The sequence below is a fragment of the Ischnura elegans genome, chromosome 5 (genome assembly GCF_921293095.1).
Source record: "Ischnura elegans chromosome 5, ioIscEleg1.1, whole genome shotgun sequence".
Lineage (NCBI taxonomy): Eukaryota > Metazoa > Arthropoda > Insecta > Odonata > Coenagrionidae > Ischnura > Ischnura elegans.
The window spans coordinates 51,274,808-51,300,970 of record NC_060250.1 but is presented as its reverse complement, the minus strand read 5'-3'; the positions used below and the strand labels follow the sequence as shown (position 1 = coordinate 51,300,970).

At 38.4% G+C, this 26,163-nt stretch overlaps 1 protein-coding gene and 1 non-coding gene across 4 annotated transcripts in view; both read right to left on the bottom strand.

Annotated features, from left to right (window-relative positions):
- LOC124158877 (G protein-coupled receptor kinase 1) overlaps positions 1-26,163 on the bottom strand; it is an 801,258-nt gene that overhangs the window by 675,953 nt on the left and 99,142 nt on the right. The gene's annotated exons all lie outside the window — the stretch shown is intronic.
- Positions 5,038-5,110, bottom strand: Trnak-cuu. Its single transcript has one exon. It is a non-coding gene; the product is annotated as a tRNA-Lys (tRNA).

Here is a 26,163-nt window from a genome sequence, read left to right as displayed (position 1 = left end):
ACTGGAACGACCTACCAGCAGAACTGTTTGAGTCCTTCCCGAAAAATTTACATAGTTTTAAAAAGCGGCTGAAGAAGTAGGGTCCAAGGGCTTTGTATAATGTTTTCTATTGTTCTTTCAAATGTTTTCTATTGTATTTTTCAATTTTTCTATTGTTTTTTCAATGTTTTCTATTGTTTTTTTTTCATCATATGTACATGTTACCACCAGGCTAAATGCCTACTTGTAACAAATTTTAATAATAATAATAAAATATCCCTCAGAAAGCCGTAAAACTCACTAATCCTATTTTTTTCTGGGGAGGGCCCCCCGCACCTCCCGCTTACCCTGGCGGGTATGCCAAACCACCAACACCCCAGTATTAGCTGCGCCTAAAACCCATCCTAGCCTTATTTCCTAGTCGCGCCCCTGAATGGCAAGAACGGAAAAGTAGGGGGTCATAGGGGCTCCCGTCGTATCAATGTGAAGGAGGACCTGTTATTGGTATTATTTGTAAAATATTTTTCAATCCTCTGATCTGTGGGCAAATGCGCATAAATGTCCAAGACCTTAATTAAAATACATGTAACAGGTAAAGATGGATGAGAAAGAGAAGAAGTACGTAGGTGTGAAAAGATTCGCTGATAGGAGAATTGAGTTGAGAGCTGCGTCAAACCAATCTTGGAATTATTGACCACTGACAATGATGACCACAAATCCGCGGCCACGCAATCTTCACAAAATTCTATTTTAAATCGATCACTTCCATCTCACAGAGATATTTCTAACATCCACACGGAAATGAAATTCGATGGATGGCTCTAAACCTTCAAAGCAAATTGAGAGTGCACGTAGTCGCGATGGGGAATTGTAACTCGTACGAAGAGAAACAAGAAGAAAGACACTGAGCGCACGACTGATGACGGGTATGGGGATGGCATACGTAAGACTATAAAAGGGCGAATGCGATGCCCGTCGACATCAATTCCAGCGATAACAAACCCTTCAATCAAAAATCGAACGCGGTCGATTGGTGAGGGGAGGGGCGCGGGAGGGAGGAAGAAGGGGGAGGGTGTGGAGGGGAAGGCTCCCATTTACAAAGCATCTCCTCCCTTTTATTGGCAACATTACACATAGTGTGGACTATCAAATGCACCATTTCTTTCCATTTTTCGCCTGATTGATCGATGCCCTGTGTGATTCGAAGATTGATATTAATTTACAGCACGTCATCGTGAAAAAATAAATGTAACTTATTGTAAATGCAATAGTTTGAGGCGTTGCTTGATGAAACTCCTTCATGACTGCCAGAAAAGAATAAAACTTAGCTAGTTCCACAATAATTTATTAACTTTAGACGAGTGATAAATTAGCTATAATAAATTATTTATAAAATATTATACAAAATACTATATGTAATTATATTTATATTATATTAATATTATATAAAATATATTAATACAAAATAGCTAAGTTTTATACTTTCCTGACAGAAACTTATTGTCTACGCGTAACGATATATAAATAACACATCCCAATTAATGCTTTTAATATCAAGACTTTTGGAATTTCGCATCACATTTATTCAAAAGATCTTGGAACGGAAAAGAATACTTATCGTAAAATTTCAGAGCAAGTCAAATCTAACGTTAAAGGCTCTCTTCAGGACGATGCCGTCTCGATGGGTCGTGTTCAGTCTTTTTTCGCAAAACGACCCTGTTAAAATGTAAGCAATCACCCGGAAATTTTCAAGGTAAATAGAGTGGATACTTTGCATTTTTCTTAAGCTTTAATCGAAAAAAATTCAAATATCAGGAAAAAATACAAGGAGAAATTTCAAATTAGAGATACTGGCAAATTCTAGAATGGACTGTTTTATAAAACCTGAAAATTCATAACAGTTGACAAAAGTTTTAAGCGAGTGGTGCATCACGAAAAAAGACAGCGCGAACTCTTAATCATATTAGAATCGTCCAAATAAAAAGGAAACCACTCCTCGATCTTATTCCATAAAATGTCGACGAGAAAGAAGGGATTTTTTCTGGAAGGAAATAACAAGAGGGATGTAATGGATGCGATGGATATGAAATGAAAATAATATTCCACTGATAATGCGAGATGTTTATGACTCTAGAATCATTTTTTATGGCTTTGATTTGGTGATGCGGTAACGCCTGTGAACTGAGATGGATACAGAGTCGCCTAAGGAGAATGATTTCTTTCTCCGTGGATTTTTCGCACAATTTGTGCATCAAGGGTGAGTCCGTAAAGATATCGCCGCGGCTGTTCCCGGTATTCTTAAACGCCTTAAATAATGACGCCTCAGCAGCTTAATTTGGCTAAAGCACTCGACCGGAAATCGGGGGATCCGGGTTCTAATCCTGGTCAAGGTGAATGATTTTTCTCTTCGGATTTTTCACACAATTTGTGCATTTCAGGCGAGTCCGTAAAGATATCACCTTGGCCAGTCCCGGTATTCTTAAACTACATAATTGAGATGAGAAACAGAAGTCTTAGGTAAGTATGAAAATCTTGGAAGGGAAAATTCTAAGCGCGTCGGACCAAACACGAGATAAGCCCAGAAACTTGAGGCAATTAGAAAATGGTGGGAGCTACTATTTTGAACCAAAAAACATTAATTCACAGCAATCTTTAAATTGCTTTCGGGTTGGCAAGCGGGTCAGAATCAGTAGCGGATACATATGGGGGGCGCGCTGCCCCCCCTTGCGGGTCCGACCGCATTGCCTAACATTGTAGATCCACAACTTTTAAGTTTTTAAATCATAAGATGGCATTGTCTTGTATACGAGTATAATCACTTTAAATACAACTTTCTTAAACTTTGCATGTGACTTGATTATTTTTTAATTACGATTAAAATAAAGATAGATTAAGTTATCTTTTGCGCCCTAACCCCCCTTGAGTTTTTTCTGTATCCGTTACTGGTCAGGATCGCCATTCGTACCGAAATGGACAACTCGATAATTTAAACGTCGGCAAGACCCTGACTCGGTTGCAAACCCAGAACCTATTTATCGATAAAGGACGCCGGGAAAACTTCGGATTTTTAATTTTCACCAATTTTTCCCAGCTTTCGTGTGTTTTTCTTCACCGACAAAATTATACGGACAAGAGGCGACTCAGTATCCATCTCAGTACACAGGCGTTACCGCATCACCAAATGAAAGACATAAAAAAAAGATTCGAGTGTCATAAACGTCTCGTATTATGAATGGAGCACACTTTTCATTTGCCTCATATCATATTTATTATCATATTTCATATCCCTCGCATCCATAACATCCCTCTCTTTATTTCCTTCCAGAAAAAAATCCCTTCCTTCTCGTCGACATACTATTGGATAAGATCGAGGTTTGATTTCCTTTTCATTTTCACAATTCCTTTATCATCTTTGTAAAAAGAATTATTTCGATACTCTTCGAACTCGAAATTCTACGATCGATGTTTCAAAATATTTTGAGGCGATTCTAAAGCATGAGACAGTTAAAAAAAACAATAAACCCAAACACAGCAAAAAACAGCCTTTAAAGACAAAAAATTTCATAAATATATAATTGTAAAAGTAAAGGAAAATGTCGTTTAAGTTATATTCAGAAACATAAATGAGATATATCATTCGAGGTAAATCGTACTGAATACAAATTTAACGCTTTAATTTTTTGAAAGCTGTACAATGAAGGAATAAGATATAAAATCGCAGTATTACGTTTAAAAAAATATATAATTAGATTATGAAAATAATTCTAAGTTTCTCACCAAAATGGCACTAGCCATGGATTGAGCATCATATCCATATTGCAAAATTATTACGAGGAAGTTACATAAATGAAAATACTAGAAATATATAGACAAAATGAGCAATCACGGGGTGACTTGTAGGATACCATGTAGATTTAGATAAGGATGAACAATATAAATTCAAGACCATGGTGACAAAAATATCGAAAATTTATTTGAAATTGGAGAGATTGAATAATCAAATTTCCCACAAGCGATAAAAGACCATACCTGACAAATTCGTAATTGACGACCCAGGACGGTAAGCAAGTAGCTTCTACACGTCTGCAGTCGCGAAAGGTGTTAACTATTTACTACGGATTAGTCACCTCTACAGCGAAATAAAAAGCGTGAGCTTCGTATTAGCTATTTCTAGAAGTGGGTAGGTCCCAGATCAATGTATCACACCGTTTTATAATCATCCCGCGGTCAAACAGTCAAGGATGGCTTCACATTGACATTTCACCATCATTCACAATAGCCCATTACAAGGGTGTACCCAGGATCCAAACTAGGGGGGGGGGGGGCAAGCCATGGTTGTTCAAGTTGTAGGTAAGATTTAAGCATGGAAAACATGAATGAAGGGTGAAGATGAAAGAACATTTTAAAGAAAATGTAACAGCTCTTTATTAGTTTTTAAAGTTATTTGCTTGAAAAAATATTATTTTCCTTATAGACATTTGCAATTTTTGCTTCTAGGTGGGGGCATCTGCATCTCCTGCCCCTCGCTAGGTACGCCCATGGCCCATTAATATCTTAGATTATAGCAAAAGTTTGAGTGTGGACAGAAAATCACTTCAAAGTGAACATCCTCAAAGTAACCGGCAGGAAAAATACGCAATAAATGGCTAAGTTACATATTTTTACATATTTAGCCAATATTAGGTCGCTTAATCACACTTTCCATTATTTCTTGGCCCAAGACGACCTTAGAACAACGACGTGAAGGATTTATTTTTTTAATGAAGAGGAAGATGACGGTACACGGAAAATGAGAAATACAACAATAAATACAAAGAGAAACGAGGTTAAAAGCTTGATCCGTTACGTCACAAGATATGAGAGGCTAGTGAAGACCTCAAGGAATTAGCAAAAGAAAAAAACGGAGAGACCAAGTAATAGCAATACTAATGAACTGACGAAGGATACAAAATATAATAAATATCAATTATAATAACTTCCATCACGCAGTTTATCAGATCAGAGCAGATTTTTGTAAATGTTATGGCACTATGGCCTTTCCTGAGAGAGAAAAAATTTCGCCCAACGTGGGGCTCGAACCCACGACCCCGAGATTAAGAGTCTCGTGCTCTACCGACTGAGCTAGCCGGGCTGATATCTAATGCGCGCTTGAGAAGTGGCCTCTATCTTTATTTTTATCATTAGCTCGCTGACGGGGAAGCGCGAGATTTGACTCAGCGGCTATAGTACGGTTCCATCCAAGTTTAGATGCGGATAGGAACACACAGTGATTGTATAGCGTCAAACCAACTTGTTATGTTTAGTTTTATCTTATCGGAAGTATAATCGATGAAAGTTAATATCGCTAGGAAAGCCTTTACGATCGTCATCAAATGCGTAATTCAATAACTCGTTGAATCAATCCGTAAGTTTGTTTGAACACTTAAGATATCTTTGGATCTCCGCCATTATTAAGCCACAGTCGTGTTAGTTTCACACATTCATGATATGGGAATCTGACCTTTTCCTTAAGACACCTTCCATTACTAGGATATTACATTGGAGTGTCCGAAAACTTCACCCTGGTTTTAAACACAGAACCCTTCAATTAGTAGCCACATGCTCGACCCATTAGGTCATCTCGCTCTCCCTATTAAGAGCAGAAAAACGTATACAATAACAGGTGAGCCGATAGGAAAGCTGAGACAGGCACGGGGTCAGAAATTTACTCTGGAGGGAGTGGTATGCGATTTGATTACACAGATATTTAGTTGTCCATTCCTACGCATTGGACAATCCTACATTTAATCGGATATGACATTCGTTTACAGAATGCTGAGAGTATAATTCATTCAGACATTATGAAGGTAACTACGTCAAAAAATAACTATTTTCATAGTGCCACTGACAATTTGTGAGATAGTGGTCTCCTCAGCAGCCAACTTACTACGGTAGATCAGATCAAAAAAATAAAATAAGAGAGATAAGACTATAGAACAGACAGATTTATAATGCTGTTTTTCCGCAATCGATAAGATACTGTTACGGCAGCGTTATAGTATCTTGTATACATGTATTCTGAATTTTTTTAGCATTTCTAACAGCATGTTTTGCATGCTCTAGCTTCTTAGGCAGATCATTATCATCATTAGTCAACAATCCTGAGATTGGTTTGACGCAGCTCTCCTATCCGCTAGCCTTTTTATAGCGACATATATATTCTCTTTTACGTCCTTTATAACCTGTCCGATATAACTCATTCGGGGCCGTCCCTTGCCCTTTTTCCCTTCCACTTGTCCTTCATAGACTTCATCAGGCCATCATGCCTAAAAATGTGGCCAACTAAGTTGTCTCGTCCTCTGCTTAAGGTTTTTAGGAGGCTTCTCTTTTCTCCCACTCTTCTTAGCTCTTCCTCGTTACTTACACGGTCAATCCATTTTTTCTTCATCATTCTTCGGTAGCACCACATTTTGAATGCTTCCACTTTTGACTTCTCCGCCGCTGTCAACGTCCAAGCCTCGCTTCCATAGAGAAATATACTCCATATACAGCATCTGATGAATTGTTTCCTTACTTCTATGCTTGCATTCTCATCTGTAAGAAGATTCTTTTTTTTGTAGACAGCCCTCTTCGCCTGCGCTATTCTACTGACTATTTTTTTTCTTGCTTCGTCCATCGTTGGTAATTCTGCTTCCCAGGTAAGAAAATTTTTCACCTCTTCATAGTCAGATATCCTTCATTAATAGGATAAAGTAGATTATGTGTCACATTTACCTATACGTGACGCACACTGCATTTTAGTGGAAATAAATTTTAATCCGCTGTTGTGTGTTGAAGATGGTTACTTATTACGGGATTTTGTACTATTATGCCAAATATCCCTGAAAGCGGCTTGGAGGTTAGTATGTAGACGTAGATGAAGTTGTAATTCGAGTAGTCTCCACAAGGTAAAAATTTTGGGGGGAGAACTCAGGCCCCCAAAGTCCTTCCCCGGAAACGTGCCCAGATTCGTCAAATCAATCTCAGTCTCTTGACTTCCACACAGGAAGACTCGCGGGCCCCTTCCTGACTGTTCACCCATTTGTCTTCACCACACATCTGAGTGCGATGCAACCGTGGTGGCCAAAGGAAGAGAAAACTAAATGGAAGGGGGGGGCGGGATCAAGAATTTCAAGTTTGGCCGGTTTGCGTCGCTTCTTTCGTCCCACCATGTTCTTGCCCAGAGGACATAGTCCCCCTAGTAGGGGCGGGGGGGATCCCGCTAGGATCTGCGAGCTCACGTTACGCAACAAACAACCACCAAGGGCACACTCTCATGCAACCAGGAGACAACAGTCAAAATGACTGACTTATTACTGACACTTTCTTCGCTGTATATTGATTGTCTCCTGCGTGGCTTCATGGAACCGATTCATGATGCAAATGACAATACTGACTTTGCTGTTCTAGAAAAAAGGTCTCGAATCCTTACTTCATCGTCATCCGAGATCGGGTCTCTTAAATAAAGTCTTTATTTATGTGGAGAAATTAGTCAGTATTGTCATTTATTTACTTGAATAATGATAACTGACTTGTACTCGCAACACTTTTATAGAAACCTTTATTTAAATTTTCCTTCCTGTAAAAGCCAGTGAAATTCACACCAGAATCTCATGTTCAGTCCTGTGTAAATTCTGTCCCAAGATACTTGTATCTTATGATATTCCCCAGCCATCCACAACCATGGTAACTCTTATCTCTTCTTCTCAAACTTCTTTCATCACTTTTTCTTAGATTTCATTAGCTGATGCCTCCTATTCTTCTTTCACGCCGTTGAGGTGTTCAAACACCTTCTTCACTTCTTCCTCCTAATCCACAAAAAAGATAATGCAGCAACAAATTATAACTTGCAGCAATACTTCGTGAAACGAGTCAGAACCCAATCGATGTTCGTCACCTCGGGGAGCAAGAATAATACATTGGAGTGGTTCACTTAGACCCGAAATTGCAATTCCTTCGAGTAATTCGGAACAAGGAAGGGAAAGATTGACAACGAATAAAATCATCTCCCTCATTCAGCCATCCAAATGAAGCATTAAATAACTCGGAAGTTGACGCCTTTTTTTTAAATAACTGATGACGTCGTTAGCCCTCTGGTGCATGAACACTTTCTCGGAGAACGTTACATTAATTGAGTTGAGAACTTGAATGGGCTTACCAAAGCCGCCACCGGTGATGTAGCCACAACATCAGCCCGATCCCTCATCAATCTAATACTTCTATCCTAAATTTCTGAAATCGAAACGGACTAAAATCGATTGAACCATTGCGAAAACCGGTCTATCGATACTGGAGGACAATGTTCCAGAATTTTGACGTCAAAATTTCGTCACAGCCACAGCCCCACTCCAAGGGAAATATTTCTCTTCACGCGGAGTGAGGCGGACACAACGAAGAATCCGACTGGGGCCCCAACCGTGCTTTCGCGTGTGGGGCACACGATGGAAGTTCACGAAGCAGTCGGAGTTAGAGGTCTCACACACAAACACACCCGCACCTTCAGGTGGATGACGCAACGGACGCCTGGAGGAGGGGCAAGAGGTCCCCTCCCATACATAACACTCGCTTCCCCTATACCGAAAGCAGAGTCTCGGCCAACCCTTGAGGCCGTTTTTCACGGGGCACGGAATTGCGCAGGTTAGAGCTGCATTAATTTCTAAAATAGCGTGGAATTGCGCGAATGCATGAACGAAATTAGAACAAGGGCTATTTTGCGTCTCGCATTCACGCATTCTCGCATGTGTTCTAACAATTCACCACTTTACACGACGCAATTTTGATTGCGCCTTCCCACGTACGTCAGATTGCGCGATTCCGTGTACCGTGCAAAACGGCCTTTAGACAAAGCGGACTATCACCTCATGTTCTTAGTGTGACCTCAAACGAGAGGAGATATTTCAAAGCCACTTGGGATCGTTGGTTTCCGATGCGGATTCGTTACAGGCGAATGAACGGGCACACCACGAATAAAACAATTGAAAAAATTATAAGAAACCCTTCAGACCTACTTCTTCAACCGATTCTTTAAAAATACGTGACTTTTTCGGGAAGGGCTCACATATTTTATGCTGGTAGGTCGTTCCACCACGATTCATCGCGTCAAGATGTGTTGTCACCAGGGATGGCAGGTGAAACGAAACGACAGTCAAAACCAGTAGAAACCTTCCTTTTCATGTACGCCTCCAATGCTAATGCAATCCGCTCCCAAATATCCTTACATCTACATAATATCCTGCGAGCCATCTCTAGGGTTTTTGGCAGGGGAAATTGCTTTTGGGGTTACTACTGTATCCGTTTTCCTCTAATGTGCAGTCTAAATGTTTGAATTGCTCTACTAGCTCAAGTTTTTCCCCACTTACTTATATCTTGAGTCACATTCCTCGCTCGCGATGCTTTACAAAACCACATAATGTCTTGTGATTAATCCTCATCCCGTACTCCTCGCATCGCTCGTCTAACTCATTCCCTAAATCCTGCAGTCCCCTCGCTGACTGACTAATGAGCGCCTTGTCCGGTAGAGTCCAAAAATTTCAACTGTTCGGTCCCACTGCATTCACCAAATTCGGTAGCTTAACTGGCTAATACACTCGATCGGAAATCGGGAAATCCGGGTTCGAATCCCAGACAAGGCGAATGACATTTTCTCTGTGGATTTTTCGCATAATATTTAAAGATTTATTCCATTCGGCAGTCCTGTTCCCACTTCGGCTTCGAGAATGAAATCAAACCGCTCCAGACTTCAACAAGCGAGATTCATAGGCGCGAAAACTTCACATCGTCATAAATCGATAATGCGGCCACTTATACACTAATAAATTATTCAATAGCCGCTCCGAAGACAGTTAATTATTAATATGCTTTTAACTAGGTAAGTTGTGCTGCGCCAATTATATTCATGCCTAAAAGCCTCTAGGTAAATCGAGGAAAATGGCCGTAAATCAAGAAGCAAAATCTCTTAGGCCATCAAAAGTGTATGTAAAGATAAATTTTGGATTTTTCAAAAAACTAAGGAGGAGAGTTATTTAAAGAGAGAAAATAAATTGGGTACACCCCTAAACAAAGAATTTAATATTATAATTATTCAAAGGATAAAATCTAAGCGCATTTTACACAAGTTTACCCAAATGTCAAGTAGATGACTGGCTACAAGTACACCTCAGCCACAGAGCTAAGTTCAGAGGTATTTACACTCATTTCAGAGATACATCTTTGTGATATACGCCCTAGATGACAAAATATATAGCCCCGTTGCTTCTTTCAAGCTTTTATTGAGCGTAGGTTAAGACGAGGAATCAGAAAATGAGAAAACTTCAAGAAGGCAACAGTAATAATGTTTTATTACATTTACATTCAATTAAAATCTTCATGCTTCTCAATCTTTTTGAGCGTGTGGTTCAACGGAAATAAAATCTCCATTAGACATTCAAAACTCTAAAACAAAAGCTATCGTCGTAGTCGGGAAATTGGGCCCCTACAATCCATCATGTGTTCTTTGATTTTGCCACTTTATTCCTGGTAACGCAGAAGCCAATGAGCGCACCAAAGAGGATGTGCTTGACACTGATAAAAATTATTCCGATCGGTTTTTATTCCGAACGGTTGATTCCGAATGGTGAGTAACGCGATTGTTATTCGTTATGATTGAAAATTTCCATTCCGTCAACTCACCACGGGGGCTAACATCGTCATCGAAGTGAAATTTTTCAATAACAACTAAATCCGACAGCACTTCTAACCAGGCGCGCAGCTTGGAATCAAATCTATGGGGGTGGGGGGGTTTAGGAGCAACTAATACTGTGGTATGGAATACGGGAGGAGCGGGTGCCCTCCCCAAGTAAATGTTTTAGATAAATGGCTCAAAATGGTGAGTTTTACGGTTTTCTGAGGGATAATTTATTAATCCTTACACTATTCTATAAGTAATATTTATCCAATAGAGAGACAGGGACAGGATTGGGGCATTTGAGAGGTGGGTTTGGAGGAAGATGGAGGGAATGTGGTGGACGGATCGAGTAAGGAATGAGCAAGTGTTGAATAGGATAGAAGAGGAAAGAAGGTTGATGGATAAAATAAATGAAAGGAAGAGTAACTGGCTGGGACATTTGATGAGAGGGAATAGCATTCTGAAGGTAGCCTTGGAGGGAACGGTGGAAGGGGAAGGAGAAGGCTGAAGTTTATTGAAAACTTAAAAACAGGAAAATATAGAGACTTCAAAGAAATGGCCGGAGACAGGAAGGAATGGAGACAGCGTTGGCGCAAGGGACCTGCCGACGGGCAGAACACCACAACATGAAGTAAAATAGATGAAATTTAAATTTCTTTGACTTCTGAGGGGTTTTTATCCCCCAAATCCCCCTTCGCTGGGTCACTGCTTCTAACCAACCGCCATTAACCGTTAAGAAAGAGAATTGTTCGGAATAATTTCGATCAATATCAAGACCTCCCTCACCAGTTTTCGCACGTAACAACGTGATCGTTATCCCCTTTTCTTGAAAATTTTCATCCCTAGGACTCAATACGAGGGCTCACATTGTAGAAGAGAAACTTAAAAAAAAAAACAATTTCCCAGTGACCGCGATAAACGAATAAGAAATAGAACTGATCGGAATAATTCCGTTCAATGTCAAGCACATCCCCACCTAGTCTCGATTGACACGATAGAATTCTACAGAATGAAGATGCGGGCGGGTTTCTATCAGCGCGACTGCACCTTTTGACATCCTGGCCCGATGCCTCTTCGAAGGGCATGGGGAAGGAATTCGCAAGCATGAATGTTGAGGGAAGACTAGTCCCAAAAGGCAATCATGGCTGCGCGGCCCATCCCAAAAAAACAATAACTTTCGCTTTCTCTGGCCGTGACCACGGCCACTCCCCTCTCAGCTCAGAACGAGCGATCACCATGAAAGACTACGCGTCCCAAATAACAGGCGCCTCTAAAAATTGTGTACGCTCCTGGGTTGTGAAACGTGTGTGGCACGGTAAAGCATCTATTTCTCGGGCTGTTCGCAATGAAAACCCTATATCCTGTTGCAAATTAATAAATTGATGACGTCAACGACACCTGCCGAGAGGATCATTTATATCAAAAATTTATAATGAACAACGATTTGGGAAAATAAAATGTTCTGATTTAATGACAACACCGTCAAGTTTATAAGGAATAACTTCTTTTGCTAAAACTGTTATGTTTCTAACTCTAAAACTTAGTTTCCAACCTCTATCCATAATGAGGCACGGGTTAACGTTATCACGTTGAGTTAAAACTTTGCGCATAAAATTTGTAGAAAATTTGAAAACTTTTAAGGGGACTCCCCTATCAGATCATATGGAGAAATTATTTTCTCACATACCTCGTGACCACCTTAATGGAAACGCTGCAAGCCAGGAATGAGCCTTCACACAATCGAAGAACCAGTTTTCAAACGAGCACTGCGTTTTTTGTTAGGAGTCGCAAAATTGTAAAACAAATAAGTGAGGGAAGTGATCGAAATCAATTCCTAATTCTCAAGATGAAGATAAAATAAAAGGCAAAATAAGAGCATTTTATCTTGAAATAAAAAATACTAAATCACATTAGAAAACATTGGAGATGTTCACATATGGCCGCCCATAAAAGTGAATGAGTTGGGGAAAAGGAGCGGCTCGGAAAGAGAGAAACACATCGTCGACAATAGCTGATTTCTAACGAAAGGCGCCGAGAGGACCACAGCTTCACGAACAATTCGACGGAGTGCATTTGCACTGCACTGAACGAACTGCTTCTAAGTGCCCCCCTCAAGGCACTCAGGCAGCCTCTGAAAAATCTCTGCCACCGCCGGGATTTGAACATGGAACCAATGGATGGGAAGTCGGCACTTGAGAAGTAGACTAATATCGACGCTGGGTTTCACTCGTCGAGCGACCAAAGGCGCATACATTGAAATTTATCTATTACGCAAAAAAACTCTTTAAGACGACAAAATCGAAAAATAAAAAAACATAAACTGGAAGTAATTATGGGAAATAAAAAATTAATTTTGTAGGGTTCATTAATAATAATTTTTGAAAAAACACCACCCAGGTTTCACAACATAATTACACCCTCAGGTGATAACCACGAGTAACTTAACGAAACAACCATGTTATGAAACCCATGTCGGGCTTTTTCAAATACGTTAGTGAACCTTGCAAAGTTTACACGTTCATCTTCCACAAGGGAAAGGTGTAGTTAAGCCAGAAACCATCAGTTATACGTAAGCAATTTCTTCTTATTGAGGGTCCGTATTAAAGCAATGAGTGACAAAACTCAATATGGATTAAATGGTTACCAACAATTTACAGCACAAAACAAGACAAGACTGTGCGTAACTAAGAGAAAAGTAGGTACACAACGGACATAAAAACGGAATAGCAGTAAAAATAGACATTAGTAATATCTGCTTCAGCCAATATAACCTTTCCATTATCCTTAACAATTCTGTTATCATATAAAACAAGTTCAAAACCGCACCTTCATGATGACCCTGTATTTTGACTCCTCGATAGATGATCGCAGAAGCCACCCTGAGCGGTTTTCAACCTTCCCGATAGATCCAGATCACCGTTACCCATAATAACCTCTTTAACCCTATTAGCGGCTTTAACGACTAGAAAACACCCGACGCCCAGTCTCTTGACTCCATTTAAGGGAGGCATTGAAATTCCCTCCACCCTCAACCTGCTTCCACACTCCCAACGTCTCGGCACGAATCCACTTATTAAGGGTAAGAGTGTCAGTGGGGACCGTGCACGATGGGGTATAAAAAGAGTTTGCAATGCGGGGAGCGTCGGAAGAAAAATGCGATCAACGTGAGGTCGATCGATTCGATTCGAACTGATGCGGATGGACACGAGGCGGTCCCTTTGAAGAGCATACAGCGTAATCCAAGCCCCGGTAGACACCCACGGCCCACTAGCTTCCGCAAACCAGCATACTGTGAGTAATTAGTTCACGAGAGACGACGAGGGGACTGCAGGAAGGAGGCCCAATGCTATCTCATGGAAGGCTGATCTCTGTTGTCACTTCGGTCGCATTTTAATCAGTTTACATAAATGTCTGCGGGGCAGCAATGAGAGCAATGCGATCCACTTTTTTCCATTATTTTGCAGTATAATGTTTGTCATTGGCAATGGTAAAAGACAGTGCATCACAGGAAACATTTAAGAAAAGTATTTTCACCCACTTACTTTCTGGCGACCTATGAATACAGACCATGTAATTCATTTACCTGTTCACTGATGTGATTAATGTCCATTGTTGTGTGAGAAGCAGCAATTTAGTTCTTTTTTCATTTGTTACGCTAAATTTCCTTTTTCAAAAACTGTGTTAATTATTTATTGGTATGTTTAATGTTCGTTTTTCTATTAGAAAAAGAAATTCAGTTCTTTTCCAGTTCAATGTTAAATGATAACATTGGTAAATAACAACATTATACATCTCTATAGTCAGCAATGCATATGACCACTTCCTTAAATTATTTTCTGATTGGTTTATTGCCATATTAATTGCCTTGCGCACCACTGTATATAATTTCTATGCTCTAAAGGAGTTCACTCCTAGAACAATGAATGAGTTAACTATTATTATTATTGCGATGAAAATCATTGAAAAGTAATTAACTTAAAAGATCGCATGATCATGTGTATAAGAATTTCAGTTAATTCCCCTAATTATACCTTATTTCCCCGTAAAACTCGGATCAATTTGTCCGTCGGCGACACTGGTGGCGACTTTTGGAAACCCATTTTAATGCGCGTTGGATGACAACACTAATAGAGGAAACCTTGACCAACCTCTTTTGTAATATTCGTGAGCGACGTCATCAAATAGCCAGTGTTAATCGTTAACATATCTCTCAGCTAGAATGTAAAAATTATTACTTTGTGCCACAGAATATTAATGTTTTGCATACTATTTATTCAAAAATTTTTCCACATACAAGCGTGACGCCAATTTAAATTTAAAATTTAACTGAACATGAAATGAGACAATAATATTAAAAATACCGGGTACTTTATGAAGAATCTGGAATACTTCAGAAGGCATTAGAGGAGACAATGCTAAACATTTTTGCTCAAAGTTACTCCTTTGTTACCGAGCTATGGCAACGAAAACATTTTTTTGGATGCAGCTTACCATGAACCTTATTGTCTTTGGGTCTAATTAAACAAGGTCGTTGAGCGAAAATCAACAACACGATAGCGAAATCTCCCCCATTTTCAGCTTAATTGTTTCAGACAATTGAGTGCTTTGGAAGCCAAAGGGTACTTAAGTGATTTCTTTTTTCTATACACAGTTAGAAACAGAAATTAAGTATATAAAACAAACGAGATGAATTATAGATTTGATATTGTGCATTTGATTTTCCACTCGATGTCAGCATAGAAATGAGACTCACTCGTATCCGTTGGCAACCAATTTTTGTGTATTTCTTCTATCAATTAACTTTACCTCACTCTATTTAGAAAAAAAATCTCCTATACCCCTGGGCTTCTCATCCCCTCAAATATAATCGCACATTTTCGTCCCACCTTAATTATTCAAAAATCCAGGGTATTCAAAAATTGTCGCAAAGGCTGGATACCAAAGAAAAATCTTTTTTATGGTAACGGCAAAAAGCATTAAAAAAATAAATGTTCACATTGCCGTAGTTCAGTAACTAAGGTGTTGCGGTTCCATGTTTATGGTCTAAAAAAATGCAAAAAAAATCTCCCCTACCACCACCTGAAGTATTGCAGATTCCTCCTGAAACACCCTGTATCAAAACTAACAAAGAATAAACAATAGAAGAGAGGAAAACATGCCATTAGCTGACACAGGGACAAAGCTTGTACGGTGAAATTTTTGCACGGCAAGAAAAAAGTATCGTTGAAGGGAGGGAGTGAATTTCAAAGGGAGAGTTTCCATATGCAGGTGATCGCATAGTTAGGGAGAACCTGGGAATCAGAAAACAGACAATAGCCCACCAAAAAAAGTAAAAATCCTACCAAAAAAGTATACATTTATAACTATAATTGTTAAAGTAAGCCGATAACATCACTAAATTCAACTAAATCTAAATGTGTTCTACTCCAGTTCACCGTTATTTGGGCATATGCCGGCGCCATGCAAATCCGATTAGTTATTCTGGTTTCATTAATACCTATAATTCTTCTATGCAATTTTAGTTGAATTTAGGATGAATTACGTAGATGTAAATATTAGCTTGCGAATTATTATAATTACATCGTAGCCGCACGATAAATGATGACGAATAGTCAATTTAAATCGCTAAAAAGCAACAAAACGAAATGAATATTGGAGGCCGATATTTTCCGGAACCGTATTGTATACTCAACATATACTTTCCACAAATTTCCTTAATAAATTATTTTTAACGAGGCAACACAATTTACTGAATGGCAAAATCAAAGTGCATAAGCGAAAATGTTGACTGGGCAATAAATTTAATGTTCGGAAATTTGTGCGAAGTATTTTTCCAACAATAAACAGCAAGTGAAACTAAATACATAATTAATTATCTGTTTCACTGCATAGGATGAACTGACATTTTAGTCGATGATGAGGCTATATGGTAAAAACAGTATTTGAAATACGAGTCAAATTAAAAACGGACTGAAAATTCACTACGGAGGAAAATATAATGCTAATGGAGGATAGGCATCATTTCATGATTGATTGTGTCTGATAATGTTGAAATAACTGGCGAATCATTCCCTAACAGCAGGAATCATAAATCATTTTAGCAAAATTTAGACCAGAGGCAGGCAATCATTTCATACCAGCGACAGCATGTATTTAAAGGTCAACACCAACTGCAGACTTCCATAACGAAGCATTCCGACACCAATTAGTTTATGAAATTTAGGTATCATTCCATGATTTATAGCGACAAAGTTCCGCGTAAATAGTTAGCAAACCTCAGTACCACAGAGTAACGTTCAAAGCGTTTGTCTGCGAATCATTATCATAAAGTAATTGCCACTGGAAACGACTATTCAAAGCAAAATCGCTCACAAGAATTTACACCAGAAAGTAAAATTTATTGCGTATTAGCCCTCAAGAGCATTATCAATAAATACTATTTTATGATCAAAGGTAAATAGTAATTGGCATAATTTGCTAACAAGCCACTACACTAAAGAAGAGATTCTATCAAGAAGGGAACCTGGAATGTGATAAGTGAAGTATTGTACATAATCCTAAATCAACTGATAGAAAAATGATCTATAACTCCGTAAATTCCCACTTTCTTCATGAAAACCTCGGAAATTTCTTTAGGGGACGAAGTACAAGTACTGCGTTAGAACTCGTAGGGGAGGGGAAGGTTACGAGACTGCTTAAATTTTGGTGAACAGGTGGAGAAACCCTGGATATAGCATTGCTAACATAAAACAGGAAAGTGTAACTCTTTAGTGAAAAACAGTGGATTGATCAACTAAAATATATAGTGTACAGAACGGTTAGACAGAATAAAATCACGCGAGCTGGAGATAATTCATTCATAATATCAACTAAAGTACTTTGATAGCACGCATTTTATAGTATTCGTGTGACATTATCACAGATATTCCTCACAAATATTACAAAATGCATGACAATATAAAACAAAAATAATAATATTCAACCGAGAAAGTAATGAGGAAGTCTTAACAAGATGAATGGAAGAATTGTCTTTTGAAAATCTAGATCATTAGATGGAACAACCTAATAGGACAGATCTTGAGACATGATGGTCTGATGAAGACAATCGTCGAGGGACAAGTAGATTGCAAGAACAGAAATGGTAGATCTCGAATAAAATATAATTAGCATGTAAAAAAGGACGCGAAAGAGAAGAAATACGTAGATTTGAAAAGATAAGCGACAAGAGAATTGAGTGGAGAGCTGCGTCAAACCAATCTTAGGATTGTTGACCAGTGATGATGATGATGATAATGAATATAAACGAAGCATAAACAAATATTTCGTAAGGAAGCGGGGAAAAGGGAATTTTAAGGGAAAATACTTATTTTCGAGGGGCAAAGGGGATCAAAAATGGCCAAACATGTCCTAGCGCAACACTTGATTACCAAAGCAATTAGTTGTATAACGATCACCTCCGTTGTGTAAGAATCTATCAAGATAAAATGTGAAATATCGCTTTTTAAAAATCTGATGACGGAACGAGAATCATATGCAACGCTAATCGAAGAATCGCCAAAAAAAAGATGAGTTCCTAACGAGCAGGAATGATAGCGCAACAGAAGAAACTGTTGCCGAACCACCCTCGCTTTCTCGACTGCCGGAAATTACGAGGCGTACAGTAATGACTGCGACAAGCTCCCGAGGTTGGCTTTGCCGGGAAGAAGATAACGCTCCCATTATTGAGAACACTTGAACAACCGAGCCGTTTTATCTCACATCAAAGCAACTGGTTATGGATCGATCGCGAGAGTTTCAACTAGAAAAGAGCGCTGGGAAGTTTTTGAAATGCAAGTGCTCGTTCGAATTGTTTCATTGTTTCCGATCCGATAATTGAGTGGGAGGTAGAGAGTGTCTTATGATCAGGACAGGAGAAGGTTTCCAATGCATGAGCAAATGCTTGATATACGTGGTAGCTACATCAACTGAGTAAATTATGACATTATAAATTGCCAAAATGGCAATTTTATGAAAATATATTTAAATAAAAAGTTAGACATCATTAAGATTACTATCTCCTTATAAAATGGAAAATTTATACGCAAAAGGCCGACTTAAAATAAGGTTTCTTTGTTTCGCAAAATTTTAAAATTTCCGTCTGCAATCAATGATCTATGATTTATACATGAAGAACAATTTTACTGGTTAATGTAAAAAGTGAGCGCAAAATGGCGATTTTTAAAATTTAGTTTCGCTTGCAAATTTTAATTACATCCTGATTTTAAAATGAGATCTTCACGGAAAACTTTTCTGATGCATACCGTACGTTTCTGAAGGTATTTAATTAGGAACGGGCATAGTTCTGGAACAATTACAGCCTCGCTCATGTTATTAAATATTTATTACTAATAAAGCTTTTACAAAAACGCCAGCCTTAAAGGCACCAATTTCAAGTTTGCGGCAACCCATCTGGCAGACCGTAATTGTAAGATGAACATTTATAATTTGATTATTATTGTTAGCATTTTTATTTGTTAATAATCAATGCCGAATATGCTGATAGCCCTTGTGGATTTTGCATACGAAGGCTAAGGGATATGTCGACGGCAAAAGTTCCAATGTGTCAATAAGATATAATTCATAATATCAACTATAGTACTTTGATAGCAAGCATTTTATAGTATTCGTGTGACATTATCAAAAATATTCCTCACAAATATTATAAAATACATAACGAAATAAAACAAAAATAATAATATTCAACCGAGTAAGTAATGAGGAAGTCTTAACAAGATTAAGGGGAATATTGTAAACTAACTAAATTCTGCCTCTAAAATTAATACAGCCGAACCCAATCCTATGCCTATTTCTATGCGATTCGCTAATTACATACCCCTCAACCAACTTATTCGACATGTGACGTAATACTGAAGGGAAGCGGCAATTTAGGAGAGAAAGTTGAGCCGGAAAAGTGAGGAAGATTAAGAAGAGCGAATTAACTGACGTATAGAGACAAACATCAGATACAAAGGTATTATCGTGGAGCACATGACACAATATCCGCCTTTGAGTCGTGGGGGAGTGATTGATATCACTCAAAATTAAAACACTTGATCACTTTCCATTCGAGCTAATAAAAAAGGACGGTTACTTGAAACCGCGTGCATTACCGAAGTCCAATATTTTACATGTAATAGATAACAAGGAAGCGATAAAAATACCCGTTCTTCAACGAAATTCTCACCGCGATGGAAATAAGAATCTGTAGAATTTAAGCTCAAGAACTCATTTTCAAGATCGGAGGATTTGGACCACTGTTTAGGTCGCCTGCGAACCCTAACTCCCGAGAAATAATGAGAAATATTCAGCGGGAGGTTTTAATTAAAATATATTTTCATCAACAGCGGAAATTCGGTTTTATTCTCGATTAAGACAAAACCCAATTAACTTATGCCACGTGATTTCTCGTTAAATTAGAGAAACTCCCGCATTAGGAATAATTACACATACTAATTGGCAAACAATGGGAATATTTTCCTAGAGACACGCTTTACTGCATAAAATATAAATAATAAAAAAATCACTCCGCTCTTATATAGAGGAAATGCATGACTTTAAATAACAGGCTGGGGTGTCGAAGAAAATCGTGAAATCAAACGAAGAGAGATTCATGTTCAGTAGTCGGAACAAAATAATAAGCTCGTTATTCATCGCAAAGAGGAAAAATTCCGTTCTTCAAGAATGAAAAGCTTTCCGGGGCACAAAAAGAAGTCATCTACAGGAGCAGACTATTATTTGAGTCCAATGCATCCTGAAAAACGTTGAATGAATATTTCAATTGCGCAGAGATAAAAACATTGAATTATCTGCGAGAATGCACAGGCATCAATACTTAAGAACAACTCATAATTAAAAAGATTCGTTCTCTATTATACGAAAATTAATTGTACTCTCAGAAGTGGCCATAATCAAAGGTAAAAAAATAATTCTCAATAAACAGCATAAAATATAGTATGACGCTCCGCTTAAATGTCTACCAATCTTCACTACACACGAATTAAAACGTGAAAAATAGAAATAAGTCCACTGTTGCATGCGAATTCGATAAAACAATTAATTTCTGAAAATTTCAGTTTCACGCACGAATTTCCAACGAAGATATGTACCTACCGCTGACAAAAATAATAGAAGAACTACAATCATAGGCGAACGCGTAGTGAGACCAAGAAATTCCTTAACACACGGAAAGCAGAGAAACAAAGTTAAACACACGGAAACAAGAGCATGATTAAATCAACATTAAACATTATTTTGGCGCCATAAAATCATTCAAGGCGAATGTACACTGTTACGACGTAGATTATTGGAGACTCCTAGCAATAGGCATTTTTGGCGTTAGAGAAAGATTCAAGCTATCATCCAAGATATTACCCTAATTCAGTACTCTATCATGGAAAATAGTATCCATCATTTTATTAAACTTTCTGTATCCACAGAAAATAATTATGAATAAATCTGATCAAAACTTAACTACACAATCGTGATTCCTACTCCATGGATAACTAACGTTAAGAATATATCTTCTGCCCAACTGACAGATTTATTACGCAATTTAATACAGATATTCTTGTATTTTATGCTTCACCTTATTTACCATACACACATGATATTACTTAAGCCCCTATTTATCATCAAAGCTACATGGAAGAATTTTTTTCCGAAGAAACTGAAGTATTGATAACCAATGCATTTTTGGGCTCGTCTAATATTTGGAAGTTTTGCTATCGTAAAGTTAATAAAACTAAACCCAACTTTGCCCTAAATGTTATTGACACGAATCTGTTGCATACTTTTACCCAATTCTTGCACGCTCCTATTTCACGACTGCGGTCCCAACCTACTTTTAAGCCTTACCTCTCTCTTCACCGTACTTAAAACTCCTGAACCCCTTCACCTTCCTCATCATTATACCTATCCAACAATCCTAAGATTGGTTTGACGCAGCTCTCCACTCAATTCCATTATCAGTAAATCTTTTCCCACCTATGCATTTCTTCTGTTTCACACCCTTATTTACTTTTTCCATATACCTTGTTCGAGGTCTTCCTTTTCCGTTCTTGCCACAATGCCATCTACTCGTGGCTGAACTTACACCCACAGTGTACGTCCACGGGGTTGCGAATGGTGTGTCCACCTCATGATATAGAGGTTAGCTGCGAGATAAGCGAGTTCACTCGTCGAATGAGGCGTTTTGAGCGGGTATTGGTCTATCCTTGGATAAGGTCGACCATTTTAATAATACCGAAACCTGTGAAGATGCCGTGACTAAGATATAGAAGTTAGCTGCGATATAAGCGAGTTTACTTGTCGAATAAGCAGTCGTGGACAAAATGCTGCCGCATTCCGAGGAGGTATGGGTCTATCCCTGGGTAAGATAGGCCATCTACTAGTAAATGATACATTAAACCTGTGAACATAACGTGACTTCGCGACTGGGGGCCGCCAACATTTATGACTCTCGTCACCCTTGGAAGACGGCAGCAAGTCTTCTTCACAGGTGTTAAGGTGAAGACCATCTTGGTCGGTACAGCGACACACATTTCATTACGGGCGTGGCAACATTTACTTTAACGGCTGCAGTACTGCGACGTGGAAGGCAAGGGGAAACCATCAACATTATCATCCTCGCAAAGAACTTCTTCACTCATTTTTATATCATCTTCTCCTTCCTCACAAAATAAATTCCTTCAATCACGGATTTCATAATCCTTTTACCCTCAAAAATAACTTGTATCGAAGAAATGTATCTCATACTTAGAAAATATATTCAGTGATATATAATAATATCTAATAAAACAACATGACCCCTGCACTTGTATCGAATCAGCTTAACAGAAAAAGAAACAAATTACCATTACTTCAATAAGGCGATTTGAGAGTTAACTAATGATCTTTCAACTTTTGTCCCATTCATATGATGTTAAGATCTGGAGGAAATTGCATTAAAAGAAAGAAAAAATATAGAACATGGTCCGGTAGGAAATTAATTAAAAATCCCCGGCTCTCCGTCTTATTGCAATAAAAATTCTAGGGAGCTCCCTTTAAAAGAAGAAGCTCCTTCCGAAGTTATGGAGTTGGTTCTCGAACACAACCTAAAAATATCCTTCCTGGGAGCTTTTCATGTCATTTCGTTCCTTTTCTAATTTTTCAACTTCCCTTGAATGTAATTTGATTTCGATGAGAGTCCATAAGACAAGTAATAATTATGTCCATAACCTAAGGAACTCCTGTTCGCAAAGTGAAAAATATTATTAATCGTTCAGTCTAAAAGGTCCTCTCTTCATTCAATCAAATGGCCAGAGAACCTAAACTAATGGACTCTCGAAGATCGTTAAAGCACGACCAAGAGAAACAAGTTTCTAAGCCACTCAAAGGGATTAATTACCAAAAATCGATAGCCATTTTAAGCCACAAAGGGTAAAAAAGGACCTTTTGTTTAATGCCTAGTTGAAAGGATGTTTATTTATATGGATATTCATTTATTTTAACACTAAAAACAGCACTAAGGCCTTAAAATGAATCATGAGATTATGATAAAAAGAAGTACAAAAATAATCTCATAATTAACAATGACTTTTAATAAATGCAATTTATACAAAAGGGGGGGGGGTAACCGAATGAAAGACTTTGCAGTTGGCTCCTGATACTGGTGCGGGAGGCAAAGAGGTCTAGAGAAGAAGTATTCGAGAGGGAATTAAAAAGGGAAGGTAAACAGTAAAAAGGGGATCTTTGCGAAATTGATAGTCGGATTTAGGCCGGTGTAAAGTCTCTGCATTGCGATTCGCGCGGGCCGGAAAATGGAATCTTATTTCACTTATTTTCGACTAAATACTTCTATCAAATTAACTAATTTAGATAATATTTCAGCCAGTAGTATTACATGCATTTCATTTTTCTCAAGCACTCAAAAAGTAAAATATCCAAAGTTAAACAGTTATTAGAGCTGACATCGGCTTGTGAAATTATAGGCTTTATATAGCATGCATTAAAAGAACCCTAGACGGTGAGGCAAAATTCTATGATGGCCATCTATCCATCCAGCTCAAAATTGATTCGACAAGGTGCCTGCTCAATAGGACTCGCGGTCTAGCCAGGGGCAAGCCTTTATGGAGTCACCCGCAAGTGCACACAATGGGAAATTCTCGAAGATGAAAAATCAGTTGCCTTCACCGGGAATCGAACTGAAATCCCCAAATTTAGTGCTCTAATTTATGCTCAACCCTTTTCACTCTAAACATTTACAGTAGACGTATTTTACCACAATATCTCATTTTGCCACTAGAGTTAATTGAATAAAGTACCAGTCGTCGATAGTATAAAATTTTCTTAAAAATTTATGATGAGCAAATTTTACATCTTCTATTACTAGTAACTACGATTCCTACGAAAAAAAATAATAAGGCTAACTTTTTGTGAAAAATTTGATCTCGTTTAATTTTCCTTTCTTGAAGTTATTTATCGAGAGCTCGATGTTTACGATTCATTCGCGATAAACGGACAACAGTGAACTTTAATGGCCTACCTTGACTCCGCTCATCCTCCAGGGATCAATGTGAGTTTTTGGTTGTTCCTGAGGCTCGACCCAACCAATGCGCGAAATTGGCGACTGAATGCCTTTTTTTACTCTATTCCGCCACTCTCGACATTCATTGATTGCAATGGTATACAGGGTGTTTCAGGAGGAATCTGCATCATTACTTCAGGAGGTGGTAGACGAGACAATTTAAAGCAGTTCATGGTTTGAGGCGTTACTTTGCGGAATTTATTCATTCACAATTTAAAGCATTTTTTCTTCCATAAACATGGGGTCGCAACTCATTAGTTACTGAACTTTGGCAACGAAAACATTTTCCTGACTTCAATTTGCAGATAACATGAAAACTCTTTTTTTTTTGGGTATACAGCCTTTTCGACATTTTGTTTTTTACTCTAGATTTTAATTAAATTGAATATTTAATTAAATAATTAATAATAATAATACTAAATTTTCCGCGCAATTTATGCATTGCTGGTGACTCCCGTAAAGTTATCACCGTGGCTAGACCCGGTATGATTAAAACTATTAAATAATTAAGGTTGGACGAAAAAGTGCAATTAAAACTTTCTGAAATAACTTATCTCCGAGCGTAATGAAACGAGAGCTTTGAGCGAGTATCACCAATATTACGGCACAATCTCACCCATTTTGAGATTAATCGTTTCAGACAGTTAAAATAACACATTTTCGTCCAACCTTAATTAATTAATGCCCTTAAAAATCCAGACTATAAACTAAAATGCCGTAAAGGCTGAATGCCCAAGAAAAATTGTTTTCATGGTAACTGCAAGGCGCATCAAAAAATATCATTGTTTACGTCGCCATAGCACAGTAACTAAGGAGTTTTGACCTAATGTTTACGGACAAAAAACTGCTTTTAATTGTCTCCCCCACCTGAAGTATTGCAGATTCTCCCAAAAACACCCTGCAGAAGTCATATTACATGAGTTGGCCGAATGTACTTACAGGGAAATGTCAAAGCCTCAAAACATCGATTTCTCAATTAACCACGCCAGCGCGCTGAAGATTGCCCGAATGAGGAGAGACCTTAGACGCCTTCCCCAGAATCTTTAGCAAGCGAATAAATGAAGATGCAAGGATGGAAGAAAGGCGAGGGAGGGAGAGAGGACGATTAAAGAGGAACGACGAAGGAGAATAAAGGCGAGGGATCAAAACAAAACGAACGAGGCGCCGCGCCGGGGTTCCTAAAGGAAAGAGAGGGAGGGGGCTCTTGCGTGGCATTGGGTGGCGCCTCCGTCGCGTCGGCTCCATAGCGACTCTTAAGCTTACTCTTTCCGCACAAGGTGGAAAAAAATTGCTTTCATAGACTTAAGTAGTAATTCTGTCCGCTGTTGCGCCGACGGCTATGACCATTTTGCTTTTATAAATGACATCCATTGGTTTTAAACCAGTGACGTCATGGCAAAATTAGCAGTGCCGGAACGCACTCTCCTTAACTTTCTTTAGAAATGAAATATAGCTCTGTTTGTATTTTTATTAAAGTCATTACTTACATTTTCTTACAGGATTTTTTGTTTTGGTTACGAATTTATTAATTAGAAATTTTGAGGCAGCAAAATTGATAAAAGTTTTATTTGACTACTTTGTCTTTTGTTAACCAGTACAGGAACGGCGTTCCGGCACTGGTTAACAAAGGAGAATGAAAGAAACATTTTACGAAAATTATAATAAAGTTTCATTAGCTTTTATTATTATTTCCTTGGAGAAATAATGATTTTTATTTTAGATCCTTGTTTTTAATTATACAATTTTTCTTTAAAAGAAAATTTGTTCAAAACTTTCGTTTCGAACTAAATTATTTTCGCTTCTAGAGGGGGGCAGCTGCCCCCTCAAGCCCCCCGCTGGGTACGCCCATGGGTGTTTCCTTTCGGTAACTACTTTGAATTGTTTAATCCTTGCATGTATA